Here is a 9,945-nt window from a genome sequence, read left to right on the forward strand (position 1 = left end):
AAAAGTTTGAAAATCAATCTAACTTAGATTTTGTCAAGAAAACAATTGTCGAGAAAAGAAATGAACCAAGCAGTTCAAAGCCTAGTACCTCGGGTTCACAAAGTTTAACATCATCGGCTAAGCGATCACATGATTCTTCGGGGTTTGTAGAACGAAGATCATGTTTTGAATGTGGAACCATTGGACATATTATTCGTAATTGTCCATATCTTCATAAACTGAAAGAGAAAGTTGATGCTCCCCGTGACCACAATGACCGTAGGCGATCTGTTTCTGTAAAACAAGATCCCCGCCTTGAAAAAGAAAGGGAAAAGAAACAGAAACGCCAACAGGTCAAAAGAATTGAAAAAGCGATTAAAACCGATGTGGTTCAAAAACAACCTGTTTGTGTAAAACCAGATAATTCAAAAACTTCTAACAACAAAGAAGTTAAAATTTTAAAGAAAAATACTGATGAAACAAAACAGAGCTGGAAACCAAAAACGGTTGTCAAATCAGGGGGACCATCACAATTCACCAACCATCAAAGACAAGAAGTTATTGTCATTGATGAAAATGGAAGACCCAAGACCACAATGGCTTGGGTCCCCATCTCCAACTAATTCATTTGAGTTCATGTGCAGGGTGCTTCAGGAGGAACTATCAGTAGTCACTGGATTGTTGATAGTGGGGCATCCAGGCACATGACGGGCGACATGAAGCTTCTCTACGACGTTAAATCTATTAGAGGAGGTTATGTTGCTTTTGCTGGAGATAAAGGTGGATACATAACGGGAGAAGGAATGATATCTAACGGGTTTGTCAGCTTTGACAAGATCAATTTTGTGCAACAACTTGATCACAATCTTCTCAGTGTTTCTCAAATTTGTGACAAGAAATTTTCAGTACACTTTGATGCTAATGGATGTTATGTGCTGAAACCCGGCTTCAAAATTCCAAAAGAATGGATTCTCTTGTCGGCTCCAAGGATAAATGATCTGTACGTCCTTGACATGAGCCAGGCTATTACTACGTCTGCACAAGCAACTTGTTTCGTTTCCAAAGCCACAGAAAAAGACACTATCTCTTGGCACAGACGAATGGGTCACATTCACTTACGCAAAATGAATCATTTGGTTTCAAATGAATTGGTGAATGGTGTTCCCCTCAAAAATTTCCATCTTCAAGACATCTGTGTATCGTGCCAGAAAGGAAAGCAAACAAAGAAGAAGCACCCTACAAAGAAGATCAACACGGTGGCAGTTCCTCTTGAGCGGTTGCACATGGATTTGTTCGGTCCTGTCAAGCACAAGAGTATTCGGGGTGATCAATACTGCCTCGTGGTTACTGATGATTATTCAAGATTTTCTTGGGTTGCGTTCATGGCACACAAGAGTGAAACCTTTGGCATTATTAAAAACTTGATCATTCAGATTGAGAATTTGTATAAGTTGAAGGTTAGGCGGATACGTAGCGACAATGGTACTGAATTTAAAAATCATTCCATGACGGAGTTCTGCACTTCAAAAGGTATTCTTCATGAGTTTAGTGCAGCTTATACTCCTCAACAGAATGGTGTCGCTGAACGTAAGAACCGCACATTGATCGAGACTGCTAGGACAATGTTGGTAGAGTCACAGCTACCCATTCCATTCTGGACTGAAGCTGTGGCCTCTGCATGTTACACATTGAACAGAGTCCTTACAGTCAAAAGACACAACAAGACCTGCTTTGAGCTTCTTCAGAAACGGAAACCAGATTTGTCTTATCTAGAACCGTTTGGAGCTCCATGCACAATCATCGATCCTAATGGAAAGTTTGGGGCAAGAGCAATTGATGGATACTTTCTTGGGTATGCCACCCCTAACTTACGAGTCTGGAATCTAGAGACTAAAAGGGTCGAGGAATGGTCTGAGGTCAGAGTACAAAGGCACACCTTGCCAGTCAAAAATCCGGGTCAACCTTGGATGTTTGAGTACGATGACTTTTTCAATTCGATCAATGTTGAAGTCGTTGAAGAAAATGCTGCGACTAGGATGTTTTTCGAGAGTGACAATGCAACAGTTTCACCGGTGGTTCGTCCGATTCTTGTTAATCAAGAACCATCTTCTTCGGTGAACAATAATACTCTCAACAATGAGGATTTTCATGATGCAAACGAATTGAACGAATCTTCAGAGGATGATGAATTTCTAGATGCAGATCAGGAAGCTCCTACAACAGCAGTTCATGGTACTTCAGAGGGTACTCCTCCAGTGGATGCCCACAGAACAGCTGAGGCTACTGCATCATCCTCTTCGTCAATTCCGGGTCTTGAATTGGTTGTTGATCTTAACCTCAACAATCTGGGTATAAATGTTCCAGTTCCAGATAATCCAGAAACAAGGATTCATAATACCCATCCTCAACAAAACATCATTGGAAATGTGCAAAGTGGCGTACAAACAAGAAACATGTTGCGAAACAACAACAATGCAGGCTTGTATGCAGCTATTCGAGAATCCGGGCAACAAAACGACTGGTCCTTCGCGTGTTATGTCTCACAGGAAGAACCAAGAACGTGGAAAGAAGCCTTGAAAGATAATGCTTGGGTTGAAGCAATGCAGGAAGAACTGCAACAATTCCAGAAGCTGGGTGTCTGGAAACTCGTAGAGAAACCTGCTGGATACAAGAAGATTGGTACCCGTTGGGTTTTCAAATGCAAAAAGGATGACCGCGGAGTTGTTATCCGAAACAAAGCACGTTTAGTCGTTCAAGGTTTTCGTCAGATTGAAGGGATCGACTACAACGAAGTCTATGCACCAGTGGCACGTCTCGAAGCAATTCGAATCTTTCTAGCCTATGCGTCCTTCAAAGGATTCAAGGTTTATCAGATGGACGTGAAAAGTGCATTTTTACATGGTGTGGTTGAAGAAGAGGTGTACGTCGAACAGCCTCCAGGTTTTGAAGATCCTATCCATCCCGATCGGGTTTGGTTGCTCAACAAAGCTCTCTATGGTCTTCATCAAGCACCACGAGCTTGGTATGCAACCTTATCACACTATCTGCTGGAGAACGGTTTTCGTAGAGGTCTTATCGACTGTACTCTTTTCATCAAAGAACAAGATGGAGATCTTCTTTTGGTACAGGTATACGTTGATGACATTATTTTTGGTTCTACTAATGATGTTTTGTGTAGGGAATTCGAGCGCATTATGCAGGATAAATTCGAGATGAGTGCTATGGGGGAAATGACCTTCTTCTTGGGCCTTCAAGTACAACAAACGGAGTCTGGGATATTCATCCATCAGACTAAATATGTTGGTGACATCTTGAGCCGGTTCCAGATGTCTGATGCAACGCCCATTGGTACCCCATTGCCAACTAATCACGGAATTACTCCAGACTTGAAGGGAGAAGCTGTTAGCCCTTCTATTTATCGCGCTATGATCGGATCTCTTATGTACCTCACAGCATCAAGGCCAGACATAATGTATCCAACGTGCCTGCTTGCCAGATATCAAGTTAACCCGAAGGCCTCACATCTTGCTGCTGTTAAAAGGATTTTTCGTTATTTGAAGGCGTACCCTGACACCGGTCTGTGGTACCCTAGGGATAATAACTTTGAATTGGTAGCTTTCAGTGATTCTGATTTTGGCGGATGTAAAATCGACGGCAAGTCCACAACGGCTGGATGTCAGTTTTTAGGAAATCGCCTAGTTACATGGCAGTGCAAGAAGCAGACGTGTGTCGCTACATCAACATGCGAAGCTGAATACATTGCTGCCTCAAGTTGTTGCTCCCAAGTTCTTTGGATCCAACAACAGATGCGGGACTACGGTTTTGAATTCCTAACTACTCCTATTTACGTTGATAATTCTGCTGCTTTAGATATCACTAGAAATCCTGTGCAGCATTCAAAGACCAAACACATCGAAATCAAATATCACTTCATACGTGATTGCTTTGAGAAAAGGCTAATCGATGTTGTTAAGGTCCACACCGATGACCAACGTGCCGACTTATTTACCAAAGCTTTTGACAAATCAAGATTTGACTTTTTATTATTGGTAAACGGCATTAAGGTCAAGCAAGAGTAAAACCAACATCGGAAAATCATTTTTGTAAATACCTTTGTGTTTTTAAATTTATCTTAGTTTGTTGATTTTAGGGGGAGTATATCCAAAAATCGGAAAATCCAAAAACATCGAAAAATTCAAAAACACAAAAACAATAGAAAAACAAAAATGAGTTTCCTGGCGAGCAAAAGAGAAAATGATAGTACATCAGTGGTCTATCCAAACCTCTTTAAACCTTAAATGCAAAACGATAAGCAGCTCTATATAAGATGTATCGGTAGGCTCACAATCATTTTAAAGTGTGCAGGGTGATATAAATCTTAATCGACTGAAGATCAGGTGGGAACCATTCATTGGCATATGGTCTTAGTACCGAAATTTCGTTTGATAGATTGCCGAGGTTCTGAGATATTCGGTCTTTATGCTGCTTATCATCTGGGTATCATGGTTGTATCTTTTACCGAAAAATAACGGGGACGCAAGTCTAGATCTTCCATGATACTATACATACGTGTACATATTACATACTGCATTCGACCTCAATAAGTGATAAACAATCACATGTCCAAATCAAATAAGTGATAAAATATCACATTTATCCGGGTGTCAAGTTCGTCTCTCTGCTGTACGGAAGTACTGACCTGTTCACGGACTTGCACCTGTGCCCTCATGCATACGAAAATCAAGTTCCTCATCAATAAGTGATTATATCACAAAGGACTTGTTTTCAAATCAAAATAAGTGAGTATCTCACAATTTTATACGGTCAAACAGATGATAATCGGTATACTCACCGGTAAGATGAACACTCGTGCATACCTTGATACGGGAATGTGTCGTGATGTGGATGAACACCGGTCGGTAAGTATAAATCATACCTTAACGTATCCCCTCGCCATGATTACATCTGATAAGTTGAGCTTAAGTGGACAACAATACCGATAATTGTTATAGGATGCTTATCTTAATATTAACTAACTGAACAACAAGAGTGTTTTGGCATGACCGTACACTGATATGATTCTCTTACCCTCGAAACTCGCAAAAAGAATGTTTGTATATATTTATTTATTTACTGCTTAACTTTTATTGTTTTTCTTTTAAACAGTTTCGTCGTTTGGTGCATATCAGCACGACATTAGCGGTGATGTCGTTTGATAACACTCAAAGGATTTTAAATTGTTGTCTTTTAATTTCAAAAATACCAAAAAGATTTTAGGCTTGTTTTAATATAAATTTTATAAAAGCCAAAAAGATTTTATTTCTGCTTTATTTTCGATCGTACGATGTTGGAGCTCAAGTCTTCGTTACCTGAAACCTGACTGAAAACCGAACTGACTAAATCTTCATAAACGGTCAAAATTTGCAGATTTTGAAAGTTAGAATTTAAAATTGATAAATTTATTAAACTTTCAAACTGTCGGACGGTGTTTGATTTTGACATGGTCACTCGTGTGTCATTTGTTTATACTATTCCAAGCAGTTGTTCTCATTACGCGTTTAGATTTCTTGCATGTGCAGATTCTAAAGGCTAGGAGAACATGGTCGATGACAAGCCTTGGAATGAAGACACGACGAGAAGGCGCTCAAAAGATGAAGATGATCGAGTTGCCGCTGGCCATCATCAACACCACAAGGATCTCACTTCATAAAGATAAAGTCTTTTCACGAGCATAACTCAAGGGGGAGCTTATGTTAAGGGGGAGTTTGTCAACACACTTCCTACATGATACGGGTAGTTTGTTGATACACTCTCTACTTTCAAGACGTGAAGACTTTGAAGATCCTCCGACATTGAAGACATGATAGGACATCAGAGTCTTGAAGACCTGAAGACCAAAGACTGTCGAAGTTCCAGACAAGTCTACACTTTTAGAAGAACAAGACAAAGATTAGAGATCAAAGACAAAGCTACAGCCAAGGGGGAGTTTGTTGGTGCACTTGTGTCTGTACTTTGTCTGTATTCGGTCTGATATAAACGATGTCCTGATTTGTATTGTAAGTTGACCAAGTCAACCATCCTCCGGTTTGACTTGGACAACATTTGAAAGATGTTCTGATCGAAGGATAGCCTCGAAGGATACACCTGATCCTTCGAGGTGATCGAAAGATATGGTTCGTTCATGGTTCGACCATTAGACCTCGAAGGATGATCCTTCGAGGTCCATGCTGATCTTTCGTATGAACTGTGATCGATAGATGATCCTTCGGACCATCTATCAGATCCTTCGATCCAGACCTGCTGAGCTGGGTATATATACCCATGCATGTGTTGAGTTTCGGTAGACAGACACACAGACAGAAAGAGAGAGTATTCTTTGAGAGCATTCTGTCCAAACTCACACACACATCTTAGAGAGTTTATAGAACACTTCTGTAAACATTGAGCTTGTAACCGAACCCTCATTGCATTAATACAGGTTGTGTTAATCGGTGAACTTGTGTGTTTGTTTCTCTACTTGCTACTAACTCGGTTTGCTTGCTAGCTTGGATTCCGCACTCGCTAGTAGGTTTGTATAACAAGGTTTAGGTTCGTAATCCTCCGCGAAACAGGGACCTACATGCTCCTTTGGTTCTTGCATGAATCTACTAAGTAGACTGACTGGGTAACATAGATCTGGTCTTGTATGCAATAAGTACCTGAGAGATCCTATCAGGCTTCTGTAGTGTGTTGCATCTACTAGATCTCCTTCTTCAGTCTTTGTTAATTGAGTTCCTGGAGTCATGGGTGTCTTTGTGTCATTGCAGGATAACATATCTGCGTCTTTGAGTATCTTGTTGATGTATCCTGTCTGCTTGATGCCTATCTCACCCCCTGCTTGAATTACTTCGATTCCCAGATAGTATGCTAGTAATCCTAGATCGCTCATATCAAACTTGTTCTTCATCTGAGACTTGAAGATGTCTATTTCCTTCTTTGATGTTCCAGTGACTATCAAGTCATCAACGTAGACTCCAACTATTAGTGTAGAGGCTTCACTTGTTCTTGTATAGATTGCGCTTTCTAAAGTACACTTCTTGAAGTTAAGTGACTTTAGGGTTTGATCTAACTTCGTATTCCAAGCTCTTGGTGCTTGTCTTAATCCATACAGTGCTTTCGATAGTCTGTAAACCTTTCCTTCATTTCCTGGCTTTATAAATCCTTCTGGTTGTGATACATAAACTTCTTCCTTGAGGTCTCCGTGTAAGAATACTGATTTCACATCTAGATGATGTACCTCCCAACCTTGATATGCTGCTAAAGCCAACATTAGTCGTACTGTTTCCATACGTGCTACTGGTGCAAAGACTTCGTCAAAGTCTATTCCATGTTGCGGAACATATCCCTTTGCAACTAGCCTTGCTTTGTGTCTGACAATATTTCCATTTGCATCTTTCTTAGTCTTGAATACCCACTTTAAGCCTATTGCCTTGTGATCTCTTGGCAATTCCGTCAAGCTCCAAGTGTTATTCTTGTTTATCGAGTCTAACTCAGCCTTCATTGCTTCAATCCACTTTCTGTCACTAGATGCTTCCTTGTAATTCCTTGGTTCTTCTTCAGCGAGCAATAATTCATGTGGATCTAACTGAATTTCTTCTGTTTCGTCATACAGTTCTTCGAGACTTCTTAGTCTTACTGGAGTATTGCTGATATTTCCTGTTGTACTTTCAGAAGTGGATGGACCTCCATTTTGTATGTTGCTTGAATTTCCTGCTGAGTTCTGATTGTATGAATATGCTGGCGGGGTTACATAGGAGTTTTGTTCTTCTGTCTGATCTACTCCTGAATCGTCATGATGTGGCCCGCTACTGCCTGGTCCGCTACTACCTGGACTACTTGGCTCATTTTCCTCTAACTCTGGTGGTATGTCATCTTCATGAATGACAAAGTTCGTCCATTCGGGATTCCCTGAATCTACCGTTTCCATATAACTATCCCAGTTCCATGGTTGACCTTCCATGAACTTTACATCTCTACTGACACATATCTTGTTCTTTGCTGGATCATATAATCTATACGCCTTTGATCCTTCTTCTATTCCAAGATAAACCATAGGTGCGCTTCTATCATCTAACTTCTTTTGTTGAAGTGGTAGTACCTTAGCGTAAGCAGTGCAGCCAAAGACTTTCAAATGTTCTAGATTTGGCTTCCTTCCTTTCAGTGCTTCATATGGTGTCTTATTCACCAGGGCTTTTGTCGGAACCCTGTTTAGTACGTATATCGCGTGTCGTACTGCTTCACCCCAAAAGTTCTGTGGCATGTTCATTGCCTTTAACATACTGCGAGTAGTGGATAACATCGTCCTGTTTCTTCTTTCCACTACTCCATTTTGCTGTGGGGAATATGGTGCTGTAAGCTGTCTTGCTATGCCGTTGGTTTTGCAATACTTGTTGAATTCAGCCGATGTGAATTCACCTCCTCTATCCGTCCTTAGCATTTTTAACTTGGTCTGCGCTTCCTTTTCTACCTTTTCTTTGAACTCCTTAAATGTTTCGAATGCTTGATCCTTGGAAGTTAGTAAATATGCCCACATGTAGCGAGTACAGTCGTCTACAAGTAAGAATATATACTTCTTCCCAGCATGTGTTGGTGGAGTTATAGGACCACACAAATCTCCATAGACTAAGTCCAGAGGTTTTAAGGATCTGAACTTTGCCTGATTTGGAAATGGTGCCCTACTATGCTTTCCTAATAAGCATGCGTCACAAACTTGACTAGCATGACTTATTTGGGGAACTCCATGTACCAAGTTCTTACGAGTCATTTCTTTAATAGCGTCGAAGTGTAAATGGCCTAACCTCGCGTGCCATAACCATGCTATGTCTTCCGTCTTTGATAGTAAGCAGATTGGTTTTCCTGTCTTCAGTTTGACCTTGTACAGCCTGTTCTTCAATCTTTTGACTCGCATTAGTAGCTTTCTGTTTCGGTCTCGGATAGTCAGTAAGTCTCCGTCCATAACCACTTTGCAACCAGTTTCTGTAAGTTGTCCGAGGCTCAATATATTGGTCTTCAGACTTGGAATGTAGTATACTTGTGAAACAATCTTTTGTTCTTGATTCATACATTCCAGTAGTATTGAACCTTTGCCTTTAATTTCTACGTGTGACCCATCACCAAAACGTACTTGCCCTGTCACCGTTTCATCTAATTCCTTGAAGTGACTTCGCACTCCTGTCATGTGGTTGCTGGCCCCGTTGTCTAAGTACCATAGATTTTCATTTTCTGAGGCGTAACTTGTTGGTTTTATATGTTCCTCGTTTAGCAGAGCCCTTTCTTGAACATTTTCTTCTTGTATTGTCATTAACAATACGGGTGCTTCGTCTTCCTCGACGAGGTTTGAATGTTCTTGCACATCGTCTTTCTCAGAACAGTCCTTCTTGTAGTGTCCAACCTTTTGACACTTAAAGCATTGGATCTTACTTAGGTCGGTTCTCGCAAACTTCCTCCAATTTCTAGAATTTCCATTTCTAGGCCTTGATGTAGATCCTTCGTTTCTGGGACTTTGCCTATTTCCGTTGTTTCGCCAATTTCCACGCGTCTGGTTAAACCTACCACGACCGCGGTTTCCAAATTGCCTTCCTCTGTTGTTATCCTGATGTGTAAACATAAGCCTATCTTGGCTTTCCCCTTGATTTCCTTTCTTTAACTTGAGACGTTCTTCATACGTCTTTAACCTTCCGATTGCTTCTTGTAGCGTCATGGTTTCTATATCGGAGTATTGTTCCATAGAGGCAACGATTTGAGTAAACCTATCCGGTACGCCATTTAGGAGTTTGCGTACTAGAGTCGGTTGACTCATAGTCGATCCTACTTCTGTTGCTCGGGTAACGATACTATTGATCTTTGCGGTGAATGAATCAATAGTGTCGTCATCCTTCATTTGCAACATCTCAAATTCTGACATTAGCGTGTGCATACGCGCCTTTT

This window comes from Helianthus annuus, chromosome 3, assembly GCF_002127325.2.
Source record: "Helianthus annuus cultivar XRQ/B chromosome 3, HanXRQr2.0-SUNRISE, whole genome shotgun sequence".
Taxonomy (NCBI): domain Eukaryota; kingdom Viridiplantae; phylum Streptophyta; class Magnoliopsida; order Asterales; family Asteraceae; genus Helianthus; species Helianthus annuus.